Source organism: Cupressus sempervirens, chromosome 1 (assembly GCF_028749045.1).
Source record: "Cupressus sempervirens isolate cs-2001-9-10 chromosome 1, ASM2874904v1, whole genome shotgun sequence".
Classification (NCBI taxonomy): Eukaryota; Viridiplantae; Streptophyta; class Pinopsida; order Cupressales; family Cupressaceae; genus Cupressus; species Cupressus sempervirens.
Window position 1 is genome coordinate 38,933,024 of NC_143118.1, and position 20,960 is coordinate 38,953,983.

General features: G+C 33.8%; 1 pseudogene; it reads left to right on the forward strand.

The window, feature by feature from the left end:
- The first annotated feature begins 323 nt into the window (after positions 1–323).
- Positions 324–1,991, forward strand: LOC149576064 (tryptophan synthase beta chain 1 pseudogene; annotated as a pseudogene).
- The last annotated feature ends 18,969 nt before the right edge of the window (positions 1,992–20,960 follow it).

A 20,960-nucleotide genomic window follows, 5' to 3' on the forward strand; every position in this document is an offset into this window, starting at 1 on the left:
TATTGTCCATCCCTATCTCCGACAATTCCTCCCGCACAAGAACAATAATTGAATCTCCACAACTGACACTTCACTTGTCTCCTCACAATCTTAAAACGAGTAAATATCAATTTTGTCATTCAATAAAGTTCCGCTTAATATCGTCCATGCAATTTGTTCGTCCCGAATTCTGCGGGTGGTGGTCAATTTGTCTGACTATAGCAGAGGCCATTCATGCACGTTTTAAAAGAGCATTTCATAATATGGGAATGGTACCCGTACCTTTCTTGTATTTCTCTATATTAACAATGACTTCATTCGCAGTATCACCCACCCAAAAGACGATGGAATGTCTGGGATTAGCAAAGGGAATCATATGGCGGCGCTCCTCGATAGTGAGAGGCGGCGGAGATCTCTCAGTGCGGCTGCGCAGAGGAAGCTTCTGCCCCGCCGCTTCCCTAGCAGCACCGCTTCTCAAACCAAAGGCGGCGCGGGAGGCAGTGTTGCCTGCTAAGCGGCCCGATGGACTGGGGAGATACGGCAGATATGGCGGCAAGTACGTGCCCGAGACGGTTATGCATGCGCTCTTCGAGCTGGAATCCGCCTTCCGTGCAATTAAATCCGAGGAGGGATTCCAGCAGGAGCTCGCCGCCCTTCTGAAGGACTACGTGGGCCGCCCCTCGCCGCTCTACTTCGCACAACGGCTGACGCAGCACTACGGTGGATCAGGACCCCACATTTACCTGAAAAGAGAGGACCTCAATCACACGGGATGGTACAAAGTGAGCAACGCCGTGGCGCAAGCACTGCTGGCGAAACGCATGGGAAAGCGGCGGGTGGTGGCGGAGACAGGCGCCGGGCAGCACGGTCTGGCAGTTGCCGCCGCCTCTGCCCGTCTCGGGCTGCAGTGCGTGGTGTACATGGGCGGCCAGGACATGGAGCGCCAAGTCACTAATGTTTTCCAGATGCGGCTCTTGGGGGCTGATGTCAGGCCCGTCTTGAGCGGCTCCGCCGCACTGAAGGACGCCACTTCGGAGGCGTTTCGTGACTGCGTGACGAACGTCGAGTCAACTTTCTATGTCATGGGATCCGCTCTGGGGCCGCATCCGTACCCAATGATTGTACGGGAGTTTAATGCTGTTGTCGGGAAGGAGATACGGAGACAGGCGATGGAGAAGTGGGGAGGAAAGCCCGATGTGCTCGTTGCATGTGTTGGGCGCGGGTCGAATGCAATGGGGCTGTTTCACGAGTTTGTGGATGATGAAGATGTGAGGTTGATTGGCGTGGAAGGAGCAGGCGCCGCCACACTGAGCAGAGGGGAGGTGGGTGTGATGCACGGAGGGATGAGCCTCTTGCTGCAGGACGATGATGGTCAGATAATAGAGCCATGTTCGATTGCATCTGGGCTCAATTACCCAGGCATTGGGCCGGAGCACAGTTATCTGAAGGAGATTGGGCGTGCAGAGTACTACAGCGTGACCGATGAGGAGGCATTGGAGGCCTTTTGTCTGTTGTCGAGGTTGGAGGGCATCATACCGGCGCTAGAGACGGCACATGCGGTGGCTTATCTGGGGAAGTTGTGGCCCGAGCTGAAGGAGGGGTGCAAGGTAGTTCTCAACTGCAGCGGTAGCGGAATCAAGGATGTTCAAATTGCACTCGACCATCCTGACCATCTCACTAAACAATCTCTAGTAGCAGACCATTAGTACTGATCATTTGTTGAAACATAAGTTTTTTATGTTAGTAAGATTATAATTCTGTGTAATCGTATAACAAAAAAATATATTTACCCAACAATTGATTGTTGAACCCAACAAGTCCTCTCGGCGAAGTCCATTAAAATGTTAGAATTGGGGGAATCTAGTTTTAATTATCTTACTAATCAAATCTAAATATAGATATATTTGAAAATTTTACCTTTGCACAAAAGACAACTTCAAATATGGACGGTTTCATATAGTTTCGTGGTTTATTTTCAGTAATATATTCCAAAGATCTTTTTTAGTTTCCCATTTCATTTCTTTTTTGTAATTAAATAACATTAGAAAGAATTTTGTAGCATTTAAGTTGTAATACACAAAGACTGAAGGAGAAGATGTTGTATTGACATTTAAGTAGACCAATGTTTCTTATGACACTAGCAATTACTTCAAATAAATTAGCCTTGAAGCACATTTAAGATAGAATGGGGCACATATAAAATTTGATAACAAATTAGCAAAAAACTTAAAATAAAATATCATACTACTTATATTTCTATTAAAATAAAATTGAACTAAGAATATCAAGAGCAAACAACCACAAACTTGGGCTTCCATCCTCCTATCCATGGTAAATATGCAATATATTGAATATAGTAACACGATTATCCAATTGTACAATAGATTTTCACTCTTGTAGTCCTATACAAAGTAACTATTTCATATATTTCATATAGCTTAGGAGCTTGGGCTTATAGAGTTCATCTATTTGGGTGGAATAACAAAACTGTATGTACTAATATTTAGGTTGAAATTGCCATAGTCTTTGAGACAATGAAAGAACATATATTACACATGATATTGCAAAAGCTATAAAGATATTGATAGACATGCACTTTTCATTGTGTAGAAGCACACATTTGCAATGTAAAGGAGTGACTTAGATTTTTCAAGAAACACTTGTAAATTAAAATAATGGGTATTGATTGATGCTATTATTCTATCTTTTATATGATAAAACAAATAGTGGAGAAATATCTTACAATAATAATAATGTCAATATGTATGAAAAGAACATTCTCAATGCCAATTCACTTAACATCATAGTGTGTACATTTCAAATGTTTTTTATTTAAAAAAAAAAAAAACATCCAAACCCAAGTTATTTATTAGGGAGGATGTCCATGAGTTGTCTTCAAAAGCTTCTTCATTGTCATCTGAGACACTGTATGAGAAGATTTGTATGAGTCACTTCCTTTGTCAACATGTCCTCTTTAAAATACTAATATACTATAAAATTCAAAGAGGCAACCAAGACATAAAAAATAATTATGTTTTTCAAATGTTGGAGCAAACGTTAGGATCATCTCATGGGAAGAAATCAATTGTATCAATTAATTCTTTGATAAAGTTTTTGGTATTGGTGATAGGCGATGATCTTGAATTGTTTTATTATGATCTTGGTGTTTCTATTGTTGTTTGGTGTTTCCATTAACGACAAAGTGGGAGATTATCGATATACCTCTGTAGATGTCTTGGAACACATGTTTGATGGTGATTTAATCAAATATGGTATTTTTATTGATGTTAACTTGAATATATTAACATTTAAAAATGTCATGGTATGCATTAGATTAGATATTACATGTTGCAAGGCTAGGAAGCCCAAATAAGGGAATCCTAAGCTACTCTCATTGAGAGTTACATGTAGAAGACAATATGTGGGAGAAACCACAAGAAATTATAGAGTTCATTCCAATGAAGAAATGCGATACAACCTTTCCATTAACATGCCAGGCATAAGGCCTGCCCTACAAGCTTATGAGCTTGGGTCTACATAACTAAATCTTAATTTTTTCCCTTCTATCTACTTCATTCTACCTTTTTTGGTTCTACATCTCAAATTTATATAGTGAACAAGACCACAAATCAACTTGTCAAGTAAATTATTACAAAGTATAGGTCCTTCCCCAAAGGAGAAATCAAGGACCTTACAATCAAGCAAATTAACTTGTGCAGGGATAAAGATAAGTCCACACCCAATCTAAGAAGCAAACACCAAGGCCACAAAAAGCCTTGATACCATATGGAACCTCTAGTAACATGTCTTACCTAGTTAACAAAGGACCAACTAGTAACACGTCTGAGGGATATCCATTGGCTTTTATTATGTGCTAAGACTTTAATTATTTACCACAAACCTTTAATGATGGATCATTTTAAGATTTTGAGAGAAGATGGTTGAGCAATAACTTCATCTTAGAATTTCAACATGTGTTATCACATTTAGTTAAATAAAATGAGAAAGTGAATGATTTTTTTATCATTGATTTGTATCAAGAAGCTATAGTATTTGGTTGCCCATTTTTTACTATTGCAGACAAGATATTAGACTGGTAAGTTACAAGTATATCTTTCTTTAAATCATGTATATCAAAAACACTTTATAATCATATATTTTGTTGAATAAAATAGATATGATAAATGAATAAATGGAAATTTCTGAATTTGTTAAGGAATTTGTTCTTTCTTAAATATTTGATTCATCAATTTTACTTTCTTCATTATAAAATAATAATTAATCAAAGATTGATGTTTTCACAAAATATAATGTATCATATATAGAATGTTTTAAAAATAACATGTTTCGATTAATATAAATAAAATATTTTAAATTAAATTATTAAATAGCATTTTAAAATAGAATAAATAACGAATGATTTAAAAATCACGCATCCTAGGTAGAAAGTGTTAAATGGTCAAAATTGACTTATTTTTCCAAACTTAATTTCTTTATTAGTGTGTGATGTTTAAGAAATTTAATGTTTTCAATTAGTAAAAATAAAAAGTACTTTTTTTTATCATTAGAAGTCAAATAATATTTAATTTTATTTTTAAAAAATTTTGAACTATTTTATTATTATATTATCTATGTATTATTAATTATATTCTCATTTCCATTTGATTAGAAAGAATATCTCTTGTTCTTTAATGCCTAGGTTGACCTCTACCAAAGCCGCACAAAAGTTTTCACTCATACAATGAATTATTAGTGTTAAAATGATGGAATGCATATTTATTTAAAATGAATCTACAAATTTCATATTCCATAACTGATTTTTTAATTAAAAAATAAAGAGAATTCTTTTGGATGAAAACACAGATTATAGGACAAGTGAGACAGCCTCAAAAGATAACGGTGAGTGAAGGAGATGATGTTTTAAATTTTCTTAAGAATACGAGGAAGGAGATCGAATATATATATAATATTTTCTCCTTTTCAATTGAGATGTTTCTACATTCTTTTCTATCTTAATATTAGAAATGTATCTTATTTTCACAAAGCCTACAAAAATATTCAAACAATTAATATAAAAATATTTAAAAATGTAAGATGTTTCTAATATTTTTAATTGGTCACATTTGTCAAATTAAAAAATACTTAAATAAAGTAAGGCTATGAGAATAGTTTTTTCATATTTATAATAATAATACATTATTATTTTTAAATATTCATTTTTAATTAACAAAATATCATTTTTGATAATTTTAAAATATTTATTACTTTATAAATTATTAACAAGGCTATAAGTTATTGGCATCCAAATTCAATATAATTTGAAACAAAATTAATTTATCATTTCATTATGATTTATATATTTTTATTTTAAAAAAAAAAATATTATTAAAATTATATAGAGTGCAAGTTATTTCATTAAATTTTTTATTTTAATGAAAATTGATAATTAAATTTTATTTAAAAGTATTATAAATTGATTTGTTAAAAAAATTGGTAGTACATAGTTAAATAAAATATATAAATATTATATATTGATTCGATTTCATATATATTGAATAAATATTATTTAAAAAATCAGTTAGTACTATTTACCTAATTAAAAAAATAACAAAAATATAATAAAATCAATTATTAGCTAAAACAAATTGAAATGTGCAATAGATTAATTAATTATTTAATTTGACCAATGAAAAATTTGGACAATAGATTAATTTTAATTTTAAATAATAAAGGCTCCACATATGATGAAAGATGGTGAAAATTGAGATCTCTTTATATATTATCCTAAACTAAATTGAGACTTAACTCCAATTATAAACTAAATTGAATCCTAACTTTCAAAAAAAATGAATTGTAACCCTAGCTCTAATCCTAACACTAGTACATTTGAGGTGATTTTGCAACCAAAATTTGCAACCATTTATTAAAATGTTTTAGATTGGTTGCAATATGGAAGGAAAAATCTATTTCTTTTAAATCCATGCCTGTGTTGGTCGAAATTTCGACCAACACTTAGTTGAACATGACAAAATGAAAAAGGGCATTGCACCCGCACATTTCATTGTTTTGTTAAATAAGGGTTTAACGCTCGTCCATTTCATTGTTCTGTTAAGTTAGGAGGCGGTAGATTAGCATAGAGGGTGGGAGGTATATCGCTCGTAGGGCATGTGCATGTTGATTTGGATGTGAATACGCTTGGGCAACGAGGTCAATAGAATCTTTCTCGTCTCCACTAGTTTCAAAGATTCTACGGAGGGCATGCAGGGGAGCTGCACAAGCAATTTAGGAGAAGAGGTAGAAATCGAGGAAGAGATAAGGAATCAAGGTGCTTATCATGTTTTTCTGCCATTTTTTGCTCAATCTTAGCCATGGCACCCATTAGGTCATTTTGAACAAAGTTTTTCTCTGTAATCTCTTTAGCAATTTCTACCACATGTATATCACGCTTCATTGCCAATTGATGCTTTCCTATGTATGAGCACCCAATTCGCTTAATCAACCTGCTGCATAAACTTTGCTAACTCTTCTAGGCTCATGATTGGTTGAGAAGAACAAAAATATCTCCTATATCATTTTGGACATTTATGGAGTCTTGGAGTCGTGACTATAGTATCTACAAAATTCTTCATAAAACACATAAATCCTTTTGTTTCCTAGATATTTCTATGAATTGGCACTGATTCTAGCTAAAAAGGAAAGGTTTGAAACCCATCAAGTCACTTTTTCAATCATCTAGGTTTCTGGCCTGAACAATTGAGACGCCCACTGGGCATTAATGTTTTGATAGTTGATATTTGGAACAAATGATAGTAGTTATATTTGAAGGTTATGTTTTTAGTATTTAATTGTTAGATGGGTTAAACTATTCAAGTGAAGGGATGAGTTTCCCTATACAACTAAATCCAAAAAATCTTGTATCAAATCTTTTAGGTATGTTTTGCTTTAGCACCACATAGGCCACATAACATCAACTCAATGAATATGAAATATTATGAGTTAAATTTTTAAAATAAAAAATTTGGTACATGAAAAATGAAATGGCATTTCAAACACCTAAACAATTGATGGCAAGGAGTCTATTCCATCCAACAACGAGCCTCCTTGGCATCAATGCTTTGATTGTTGATGCATTGCGTGAATGGAAATAGCTAGATTTGATGATTATGTTTGCAGTGTCATAAAAGCAAGTGCAGGTGGAGCAGCACCCTTGCCTGGTGAGTGAAACTCTAATGAATGAAATAATAATGTATAAAGTCATTTGTGGTTCACATCTCTAAAAAGAAACAAAATGTTTGATAGGTTCTTGAATCTTTATTAATGAAACAATTAAGTTATAACACAGGTATGATAGCTTCGATGGCTACACTTACTGTTCTTGGTGTCCCAGTTAAAGGTTCATCACTAGATGAAATGAACTCCCTACTATCAATACTTCAGGTGTTTGAAATGCTAATGCATCTTTCATATACCCAATTTTTTAAATTTCATTATTTCTTTAAAAAATTCATATTCATTGGGTTGATGCTATGGAGCCTAAGCAGTGCTAAAGCAAAACATAGCAAAGAGATTTAACTTTTGAAATTTGAGTTTTTGGATTTAATAGTATACGGAAATTAATCTTTACAGTTGAATAGTGTACCCACCTAAGAATTGAATTTTGATTCCTTTTCCATGGGCCTCTTTAGCATATTCAGCCATTCCATTAGGTGTTCAATGAGAAGATTCAATGGTTATCTGCAACACAACCAGAATTCAAATATCTTATCAAAATGTGTGGTACCAAATATTGTTACATTCCATTCACTTAAGAATTTCTTAAAATTATTCTTCAGGAAATTGTGTGCAATTCAAATAGGCTTCACAAACCAACCTCATATGAGACAGTAAATGATTTGAGAATTTTTGCAGTAGCTGTCATTACTGGCAGATTAGAATCTGAGCCCATTATAATACCCACTTCTGGGCTACCTATAAGAAATAGACAAAAGGAAGAAATCTTAAGACAATAGTCTATTATGTATTGAAACAAATCATAGAATGAAAAATAAGAAATAAAATAGTAATGCAGAAGAATAGAGATATTGAAACTACAAAATCAATTGGGACAGACACCTAAAAATATTGAATAAATAATAAATAGTCAATTCGCAAAAATACAAGCATATGTCATGATCAATGAGTTGATATTGTTGTACATCAAGGGTCCAATACACCAAGATGATGGAAATGAACTTAAACATATTCATCTGTCAATTGGAATTGCTCCATTTTGCTGATCTACGTGTTGCTAATCCTATGTATTCAAGGTATGATACATTGAGATGTTAGAAGGGAACTCAAGCTTGATGGATTGTGAAGTCTAATTTGCAGTTTGTGTGAGCTATTATCATCCAAAAAATATACCCCCTTTCATTCATCTATCCATGAGCTATTTCTTGTGATTGTGATTGTGATTGAACTTGTAACTCAATCACCTACTTTGGTTGCTAGTGTAGTTTTACTCTTTTTCTTACTTAGATTCACTCCTCTATGACAATATAATGTCCCCGAATCTTATTTGATATACTAACAGATTAGATCTAATAGAGTAAATATTATTCTAAATAGAATAGGAAAAGGTGGATTATAATTACCGAGGACTGCCATCAACATTTATTTTCCAAATATAATTTTCAATCCTCTTAGAGCATGCAGGGGAAGAAGCTGACATAGCTTATGAAATTATGCTATGCTCTTATTCTACGGAACCAATTTTTGTTGAGGTTGGACACCAAACATATTACCTCACAACCATGTTCATGGTTGATAAGGCACTGTTAGAAAATATTTCTCAACATAATCATTTTGTTAGAAAAGAGTCAATGCACAAAAAAATTCATCAATGCACATAAAAATCCAAAAATCATTCCTAATGGATATAGAAAATTAATGAAATAAGGGGGATATGATCATATTGTGTGACTTATGAAGATAGATATTGGAATCCTTAACATGAACTAATATAATACTATAACCTTGTTAACATGTTTTTTTTTATAGCAGATGATCTGTGATGCAGCCACATTGTACTTCGGCATTGAGATCCCAGTCATGTTTGGAGGCTTCATAGATCAAAATTTACAATTATTTTTTACTGATCTTTGAAGGATTTATAGATTAATTTACAATATTTTCAGTAATCTTCAAGGGCTTCAAAAAAAAATTCACTTTTTGTGGTCCGTGAAGGCATCAAAGATAAAGTCATGATATTTTCAGTTATCTTTGAAGACTTCATAGATAGATATGTCAAATTTTCCTAAGTTCAAAGATTTCAGAATTTATGTATTTCATAGAAGTATAAATCTCACAGCGTAATTATATTTTTAGTATCTATTTTCTCAGAAACTAATTAGAGAGGAGTATATCATTGAATATATAGATTTTAATGGCTTAAAATGAAATTCCATGTGGATGCATGGCCAGGATTGATATAATACCTAGATATCCAAAACATCTCAGGGACAGGGTATTGCGAAATGTAATGACACACAAAATGATGAGCTAGAGATTCAATATTAATAAAGGAGTGAAAGTCTCAATTAACAAGAGTAACAAACCATGTCTAATAAGGATAAGATTGAAAACTAGGAAAAGATGACAACTAAAAGACTAAAATAATTTTCCAATCAACTAGAATGTTGAAAACTTTCAGCAAATCCAATCTAATTGGACTCACCTCTGGATTTTTTAAGCAATGCTGGAATAGAGCAATGCCGCCACCACCCATGACATCCATTCAAAATGCAATTCAAACCTGCCAAAACTGTAAACCTTACAAAAAATCCAATGCAAATGGATATTGGGTCCACCCCTGAACCTCATTTGAAGCTCAATTTTATGAGGAATGAAAGAAATTATACATACCCCAATTATCTCCCATTATACCTACATAATCAAAATACAAATTAAAACAAAACATTAAGATCAAGATTCAAGGATATGGAAGTCAAATCACAAAAAAAGCATTTATAATAAAACCTAGCACTATAATCTTCTCTAATTCAGATATGTATCTACCAAAGGATTCAGTACACAACATAGCTTTTTTGCTTGATAAACTATTATCCAAACCAAAACTACTCTCATAAGGAAGATAGGGCTCAACCTTTTAGACCAATAATTACATGGAAATGTATGTGAAATGTTTGATCCTATAACCCACTTCAATTTCCTAATCATTTTTTTTGGTTCTCTCTCATAAGATTTGGCAGACATTTGTTGGTTTTGTGTCTGAATGAACTAATTTTAGAAGTTTACATTACAATATTTATGAAATTATCCTTCCAAAATTGAGAAAGAATTCCATAGGAGAGATTCTTGGGTGAATCTATCCACTTATTTACAATAGCTATCTTTATCTAAAGGAATTTGGCAACAAAGAAAACTTGAGGAAATATCACCCTTGTACAAATGGCTTTATGTCTTTAATATGTTGATTTGATTGTACAAAAAACTAAGTTATCAGTTTGGCACTCATAGTCCCTAGATCTGGGTCTGATATAAAGGTTATTTGAGATCTAGTTTGGTGTACTAAAGCCTATGGGTTAAACCCAACAAATTCAAAATTAACCGAGTTGGCCCCTCTCTGGAAGAATGCCTTTATATATCATCTTAAAAAGAAAGGATGTTGTTTTGTTTGCCTAGAAAATCTTCTTTAACTCTCTGCTCATGCTTTTGTAAAGATTGTTTGTAAATTCTTCCTTGGCCAGGCAGGAGCTAATAAAGCCCTACTGTATTCAGTTGTCTACTGTCAGAGAGTCTTCCCCAAATTAGGCCTTTTTCTGCTGTGTGTCATCCAATTATTTTCATTGTCATTGTTTTTGTTTTTATATTTCAATATGTGCAGATAGAATATATATAGACATGATGCAACATAAAGTACTACAAGCAAGATCTTTGTGGGCATCAGTATAGTAGGGTGTCAAATAGTGCCTGACAGGTTGTGATGTGTGCTGGAGAGTTAGAAAGTGCTTAAAACACTTTATGACCTCTTGAACTTCTCAATCGAACCAAGAGCAGCTTTTTCAAAATTGGACCATTGAAAATAGGTAAATACAATGGAAGTTTGTATGAAAAATTTTTAATTATATTTAGGATTATGAAACAAACAACAAATGGTTGCGGGCACAATTTCTTAACCTTTTTATTAGAGTAGCAATAGTAGAGTTTTGTATCTTCCACTCACCATCAGGCTTTTAACTATCCAAGGGAAAATAGGCAAGAGAAGCCATTGATAAGGCATTGAAAGAGATCATTCAAAAGCCTTGTAGCATGGAAGGAGTAGATTGTGAAGACTTCTAGCAATTCTATTGGCTTACAAAATGACATACGTTGTTACTATCAGACATACTTTTCTTCAGTGGATGAGAAGTAGAAATCCTTAGGACATATCCTAAAGTTGGATCTCATCTGCTATATCCAATATGGATAAGAAAAAAGAGTCGACTTCCCTTAGTAATGGCAATCCTCTCATCACTTTCCCATATGCTTCTTGAGTTTTGTTCTCAAAGTGTTGCTTCTTAATAATTAGTAGGTAATTTTTCATGTTTTTATGGGAATTGTGCCATTTAACTAACATTTTCGACATGGAGTAGTGCTTGCCAAACTGCATGCAGGATTTTTATTTTCATCTTTTGAAGTTTTACCTATATGGGTGCATGTGTAGTTTTTAATGTGCATGAGAGTCCCTCATAGAAGACCTCAAGGGGATCATTTTTAAGTTTTTTGAGTTAGTAACTCTGAACTTTTGATCCTCTTTCTTCTCCTTATTATGTGACCATCTTATTCCATCAGCTTGTGTGTTGGTGTAGGTCAAAAAAGCCTCGGGCTTATCATCAAAGTAGTATTCTAAATCTCAGATGAGGATTTTTTGTATTATAATCTAGTATTATAAACTAGTATAGGAGTAGTTATGCATATAATTTCATACATCTGCACTGTAATTTTATTTTTATGCATGGTTAGAACACTAGCTATAGTTTCTTAGTTTAGGAATTGAAGCATTATATAAACAAGTATGTACAATGTAAATAATATTGACAATTTTTTTGCAATAAAGCTTTATGCAATTGTTGCTTCACTCATGGTGTGAGAATGCTTATATCTATGTCATTTGATTTTTTTCCACATCTTGTTCAAACCATATAATGCAATCTCATCTATGAAGCATATTAAAAGCTAAGGGTTTGGAGTGACTCGTATACAATTCATTTTTTTTCATTTCATTATATAGTTTGAACAAGTGTGGAAAAAAATTAGATTATTATTACGAATTTTTTGTTCACCAATCTATGTTAAACTAATTAGCTAGGTCACTTTCCTAATACTTTATGAATAGGATGCTATTCGCAAGGTCAATTTCCTAATACTCACTATATTACTTGCTATTTAATTGAGATAGACACGGCTCATTAGTTTGTTTGTATTCTCTTTGGATTTTGTTAAAGAAGAAAACTGAATGCTATATGAACTAAAAGTTCTGTGGTGTCAATAGGCTTGTGCATCTCTTGAGCCAAATTACTAGCCCTAGTGACATTTGTTGTTGTTCAAAAGCGACACCATACTAGACTATTTGCAAACAACCATGTAGATAGGCATTATATAGATAGACTTGGGAACATCTTGCCAAGTCTTCAGTACATAATAAAGCAACTAAATTTGATAAATTGTTTTTTTGATAGTTGATTTGTTTAAATATTGCCGATCAAAAATTACTTAGTACATCTCATCTTTTTTCTGCATAGGAGCTTGTAGTTCTGAAGAATCTGATAGCGAAGAATTTGAAGAAGATATTGTAGCAAAGGTACATTTGGTGTTCTTTTTAAAGTGAAAATGTGATTGGAAATTTTGTATGTTGTCATATTTCACTAGCAGAAAGGTCAAATTTTAAATAGAGGTGAAGTTGTATGGATTTAAGTTTCTTCTTCATTATTTATAATGCTCTCGATTCCTCCTTTGTAGCTATAAAAATACTTGTTTATTTTCACCTTTCCAGATACTCTTTACCAAGTTCTTCAAGATTCCAAAATATCTTGGCCTGACCCCACTCCAGCATGTCCTAACTCCTACTTGGTTCAGAGACCTAACTCCTTTTCATATGTGTCTTCCTCTTACTACTCCATCTGCAGGTTACAAACAAATCATCCTTCTTCCACCAACGAGTCATTCCATTCAAGATAGACCATGTCTGACGATATCAACGTACACAGAAATAGGGGGACAATTGCTCGACTGTGTTCTAAATTAAAAAGAAACGATGATGGAAAATGTTATTCTTCTTGCAAAATGTGTAAGGGCTTAAAGACTCGAATATATCTAATCACAACAGCTGAGCAACATTGTAGGCAAAATGGTCACATTGAAGGGGGAAATGAGTATCACCCATTGGTATGTATTTTAATAGTTTATAAATTACATAAGACATGATTTGATGATGAAATTGTGGTCATGGTTAATATAAGGCCATCATTTTTATATAGGTTAACATCCCTGAGTTTCATGTTATGGACCATGACAATTCGAAGAATGCAGATTTCCAAACGAGGGAACATGGAGGTGTGAATATTGAAGTAGAAGGTAATGATACCATGGAAGAAGACCAGGATGATGAAGATCACGATGATCAAGATGATGATGATGATGACATAGAGCTTGATGTACCTTTACTTGAGAAGGCACAACAATCCCTATATGAAGGCTCCAAAACAACTCTTCTTGCCATTGTATTGCTATTGGTGAACTTGAAGGTTATGAATGGTTTACCCAACGTAGCAATGACACGTATGTTAAGGTATGCCATCATTTTTCATTATTTTACTTGTAGTTCCCTTACAATTAACATTAGGTTCATGTAGCAATTAATATTCTTTAAATTAAGTAATTATATTTTTGGTCGTAGGTTGATAGGTGAGTGTTTGTTACCACCATCAAACATTCTATCTCGCTCATACCGAGAATTATCTGCCATTATGAAAGATATTGGAATGGAGTATTAAACAATACATGCATGTCTGAATGATCATATTATATATCATAAACAGCATGAATTTGCAACACAATGCCGTACTTGTCATATCAGTAGATATCAATAAGATCAATTAACAAAAAAGGTGCCTCACAAGGTTCTTCAGCATATTTCCATTATTCCACGTCTGCAACGATTATTCAAGTGCAATAGCTTGACACAATTTATAGATTACCATGCACACAATAGAAGTCAAGATGACATTATGCGAGTGCCTGCAGATGGTTTGACATTTAAGGAAATAGAGGAAAAATGGCCACACTTTAAAGAAGAACCTCATAATCTCAAGCTTTCATTGGCAGCAGATGGTGTCAATCCTTATGGAGAGATGAGATCTACTTACTTGGTGTGGCCTGTTTTTGTTAACAACAATAACATACCTCCTTGGTTGTCCATAAAGAGAGAGCACATAATGCTAAAACTGATTGTTCTAGGTATTTTTTAATTTAGTGGTCATCTAAATTAATTTATTATTACTAATCCATCAAATGGTCAAAATAATTATGTAATGTTTTTGCTCATTCAACTAGGTAAGTACCAAGTTAAAGATATCAACGTATATATTGAACCCTTTATCGACGAGTTGGTGGTGTTATGGAATGGGGTTTCTATGTATGACATTTGTAGACCAATAGGACAAAGACAATTTCAATTTCATGCAATTCTTGTATGGACAATACATGATGCCCCTGGGCTAACACATTTTTGTGGTATGTCAAAGTTAACACATTTAATCCAATTATACACGATCTTGTAGGTCTTCAGACAAAGGGTAAATTTGCATGTCCAGTTTGTGGTCCAAAGACGAAATCTCGTCATTAAAAATTTTTAAGAAAGAAGATGTTTGATGAGAATAGGCACTTTCTGCACAAAAATCATAAGTACCGAATTACCGAAAAACATCTTTTCAATGGTCTAGAAGAGACCATGTCAAAGCCACAGAGAATGACACCTTGCCTATTGAAGTTGGCATACAATAAAATAAATCGTCAAGGTAATGTCATTCCATTCGATGGTTTTTGTTTCAAATTTATATTTTGATATTGTGTTTTGTTTATTGATGATGTGATTGATGCTTGTGAAGGTCATCAAGACATCAATGACCAACTTCCAAAAGGACTAAAAATTTATCCTATGCAATTTACTAGGTTGTCGTACTATGAGAAACTCCCAATTATGCATTTGTTTGATCCTATGCATATTGGAAAGAATGTAGCAGAGACATTATGGAAAATCTTGGATGGAAGGCGTGACAAAGATCAAATTGTCAAAACTTGTAGTGACATTGAAGAATCCAACCATGCAATGAAAAATGGCATTCGATCAAATAATAATGGAGACTAGATTGATACAAGTGCCCTTAGTTGGTTATTGTCAAAGCAACAAAGCAATGCTATAAAAGAAGTCATAAAAAAAATATGATTTCCCACAGGATTTGCTGCGAATATAAACAATGTCATATCAAATAAAAGTGAATTTAGGCTAGGGTTGAAAACACATGATTGGCATACATTTATTAAGGTAATTCATGTTATTTTGTATTCACTATATATTTATATACTGCATGTAGTTTCAATTGCATTCTTTTATAAAATATTGACAAGATCATTTTACAAATATTGTAGTACGTTCTACCTCTATCTCTCCCACGCCACTTCGCCAACAATGTCGAACAGGTTATATATGATCTTGAAAATTACATGAGGTGGTTGTCATCTAAAGAAATCAATAAAGAAGATATGAAATATTGGAAGAGAAAATTTCCTCTTTGGATGTGTGAAATGCAAAAGTGTCTACCTCCAAGTTTTTTCAATGCACAAGAACACTACCTCATACATCAAGTTGAGGAGATTGAATTGTGTGGACCTGTAGCAACCAAGTCAATGTGGATGGTTGAGAGGCACTTGAAATTTTTGAAAGGCTTGGTTCGACATAGAGCACATCTTGAGGGTTCTATGGTGGAGGGATATATGATATACTAGACCATGGTGTACATTAGTGAATATCTTCCTAAGTTTGCAGCAAAGATCCATGTAGATCGTATTTGGGATCCCAACTCAATTAACAAATTTGAAGGGGAGTACTTGATGGGAAAAGGTAGATCGAGGAAAGTGAGAGGTAAATCTAAGATATTATTGTAATTAATTAATTCTTATAAATCTTCAATATAAGTTATTTTTAATTGGTGTATATTTTTGAAACAGGTGGTCGAGAGTGGGATGCAATACATTTGTATATTGCGAACAATCTTGATTGGATGACCAAACTGCCTCACCACTCGCCTGAAACAAAACTACTCTATCATAGAAGGAATATGACCAAGTAAATACCTCTGGCTGAAGAAATACACCATCTCATCATCATCCTCTGCCCATGGCTTTGTAAACCTACAAGGTCTCCATACGACCTCATCAATATCATCCAAAATCCAACACCAATACTCTGTCTTGCCCAAATGGGGCTGCATGATTGGGCCATAATAAGTATAAATATATGGCATGCCCTATGGCTTGTCGTACACACACTGGACAAGTAATGAGTAGATGCTCCCATGTCCATACTTATAAAAAAATTATCCTTGCTAATAATGACAAGGCCCGAAAATATACAACCTCGTGTAAATCATGATACAAATGAGCCAAAATACAGCTACCCCATGTAAATCTCCATGGCTCATCGATCATATCTTGAATCAACCAGCCTTATCCAAATGGACACCCTCTCTGTCAGCAATCTGGCAATAGAAACCCTCCTATCAATCCTGCAACACTGCTGGAAATGCATCACACTACAACATCTGGAACCAGGACACACTCTCATCATCAATATTGTCATCTCTAAATAAATCTCGAAATGTAGCCCCATTAGTAGTCTAATCATAATAAACCAAATCTCCTATGATTGAGATTCAGAAAATCGTGTATACCTCCTTAGGAGTCACTATGATCTCCCCCATTGAAAAATGAAATGTGTTGTGGTCATAGTGTCACTGCTCAGTCACAGTTGTTAGTAATCCCCTGTTCACTCAGAACTAAGGCATCTATAATAAATATGTGAAACCACATCTGTCTATCACTTGTCTATCTACATCAAACAATCATCCCACTGCCTTTAGCAGCAAAAAATAGAGTCCTTGTATCATGAGCTTTCACCCACACACCTATTATTCATCAAACAAATACAACACGTCAGTTTTGTCACACAGTGATCATCAAACATCAATCTCATAACTACATCTAGCTATCTAGCTACTGGTTCTATCTTGGACCTATTGCTCAACCTTCTCTATCCTGAGTCAGACTAGTTTGTCTTCCTTACTCTGTATCTTGAGTTGGGGCATCACCTATCTATTATCAGATCACTCCTACAACATTACTTTACAAATAACTGACTCCTATTGTTTACTCATTATGACCATTGTTGGATGACAGACTAAGAATCTAGTCTTTCCACCCTTAAATATGTGCTCAAGAAATAATCATATGCACTATTTAATTATTCAGAAGCATTATTACTCTGAAAAGCTCTAAAATATTAGCCAAAGGTGCTACAAGATATCTCGTATGCACTATACTACATGTATGTGCTAATACAATTTTCAAATGCACCATTCTAGTCATTGGAAGTGCTATATTATTTGAATGCGCTGAAATATAATGCATGTGTGCTATCAAACAACATGTATGCACTAAAACATTCATATGCACCATTAAACATCATATATGTGCTATAGAAACTACTCTATGTGCTAATCGACCTAATTCCTAGGGTTTCCTATGCACTAAACAACCCCACGTATGCGCTATAAGCCTACTCGAATGTGCTAAAACATTTCATATGCACTAAAAGAACATTCATATGTGCTAAGTTCCTAAAATCACTACATTTACCCTAGAAATCCATGCAAAACTTACAAAACACTAGTAAAAATGCTAAATCTCAAACATAGAGGATCTCGACAACTTATTGGGGCACCATAGTCTACTGGATACTCATACCGATGACCCCTCTCAAATCTATGCTCTCGTACCAGAACCACCATCCTTGCTGAATCAGAGCTCCAAATCACCAAATGCAAAAGGAAAGAGTGAAAATGACAAGGGTAAAAGGTGTTTTTGACCTATTTAACCCCCCCAAGTGGCATTTATATCCCCTTTTCAAATTATTTACCCCATATTGGCATTTTTTGCTCACCAAAACGAATTGGGTAGTGTATCAACCCAACCTAATTTTTTTTTCCACCGAACTCCCAACATTTCAAAAATCAAATTGGAACCTACTCACTTCCATATTTTCTTCCAATTTCATTTCTAAGGGAGCAACATATCTGTATTAAACCGGGGCATCTAAGCTGGGGCATCAAAATTTTTAGAAACATAAAAAATGGTCTACCCTAGCTAAAAAATTCCAAACATCAAGCCTACTAAAACTAGGATATCCAAGCAAAAATTTTGCAACACCAAATCAACATCGCAATCAAATCATCGAATCAACGACAATCAAAACATCAAATTTTCAACGATCAAACATCAAATGATCAATGAACAGACATCCAAATCATCAAAATTTGGCCTAAAATCAAAAAATCAAGATAGTCTTTGAACTAATATGCTTCGCATATTAGCTCAAAGAGGGGCATTTGTAGACACTCAAAAATTGGCAAAGACCTAAATAGTGCAATTATGATCAATCAGTGCAAATTAAAGAGAAAATCAGAAGAAACACAAAAAACCTTCAAATTAAAAATCACATTAGGTCATTAATCACCTATGAAATTGACAAGACCTAAATCAACTTTAAAAGAGGAAGAAAATAATTCAAATTCATCAAATGAAATTCAAAAAGGGGGGAAGAAAAAGACAAAATGTTGAAAATAAATAAGACATTTATTGAATCAATGAAATCATTTATCCTCAGAAGAATGAAAATCTTCCATTTTCATTTTAAAAGAATTAGAAATATCCTCAATTATCCTCAAAATCAAGTCTCTTGGACTCTTCCTCCTAGTCTCTTATGAGATATTTTCAATTTCACTTTCACCCCCAGTCAAAGGTGAAAATCTTGATTCTTACCCCAACCTCTTCTGAAATCCTATAAATAAGAGGGAAATCTAAGAGGTAAGGGACCTGAGTTTTTATGCATCTACACTATAGGCACATTTGAACTCATCATTTTAACATTTTCATTGTAGCAAGTTCATAGCATTTTAGCATCATTTATTGCAGATTAGTTCATGGCATGATCATTTCAAGAGCATTTCTAGGAGTTGTGTTTCACATATAATCAACATTTTAGTCATAGACATTGCGTGTTTTCATTGTAGATCTGCATTTTTAGCATAATCCCATTCTAGAACTATTACTAAGATGCTAGTCTGAGAACTATTTTAGTAGTTGTAGTTAGGGAAACATGAGATGCTTGTAGAGATTACATTCTGACGATGATATCTTGGGTCTAGTATAATTCTTCATCAGTCCATTTACATTCTACGCTAAAGTTTAATGAATATGCATTCACATCATGTACAATGAATTTGAAGATTATATCTCCACAAATGGTATTTGTAGATAGAAAATTGTTCCAAGGACTCCATAGGAAAATGGAGTGGCTGAACACATGAACATTACAATAATAGAGCATGCAAGAATCATGAGATTGCATGCTGGGATACCCTAATACATGTCAATGGAAGCTACCAATATTGTTGTATATTTGATTGATAGAGGTCCCTCTACTCCTTTGGGTTGTGGTATTCCAAAGGAAGCATGGATTGGTAAGAAGGTGAGTTATTCTTTTCTTAGAACCTTTGGTTGTGAAGCATTTACACATATAGATTATGAAAATAGAATCAATATGGAAGATAAGTCAAAGAAATGTGTATTTTTTGGATATGACATTGATGAATCTCATTCTAGGCTTTGGGATTTTGAAAGTCATAAAATTGTAAGAAGCACAGATGTCATATTCAATAAAAAAGTATTGTACAAAGATCTATTGCAGCAACATGAGAGGAAATAAAATGATTATGTAGTGTTGGATGATAATTAAAAATGGGGATGTTTTAGTAGTCACTCATGCTCTTTAACAACCACAACAAAAAATACCACACCACAATGACTATTAGATGGTCAACAAGGCTACGTAGACTTCCAAAAATAATTTCTTCCACTTTTTACTCTATTTTACTAATAGATGTTGGTAAACCTGAATTTTGTGATGAAGCTATGTAGATGGATACAAAGATTCAGTGGGAGTCTACAATGAAAGAAGAAATGGACTCTTTGCTGAAAAATTAGACATGGGACTTATGCAAGCTGCCTTTAGGTAAACATGTTTTATAGAATAAATGGGTTTACAGGTTGAAAGAAGAGGACAGAGGTAAGAAAATATTTAAAGCTAGGTTAGTTGTAAAAGGATTTGCACATAAAAAAGGGCATTGATTTTGATGAGATATTATCTCCTATTTTTAATATGACTTCTATTTGTATTATTTTAAGTATTCTGGCTATTGAAAATTTGCATTTGGCGCAACTTGATGTTAAAAAAGCCTTTCTTTGTGGTGATTTGGATGAAAATATCTATATGATGCATCAATAGGGATTTGAGGTCAAAGGTAAGGAGCAAAATTTTATTTGGCTTGAAGCAAGCACCTTAGCAATGGTATCTAAAATTTGACAATTTTATGGATGAGCATGGATACAATGGTGTCATTCAGACCATTGTGTTTATTTTGAGAGGTTGGATGATGACAACTACATTATTTTATGTTTATATGTTGATGATGTTCTTGTAGCTGGGCCTAACATGGATCACATTAAGGGGCTAAAACAATAATTAGCAAAATCATTTTCTATAAAGGATTTGGGGGTAGCAAAACAAATCCTTTGTATGAAAATTTGTAGAGATGGGAAGAATATAA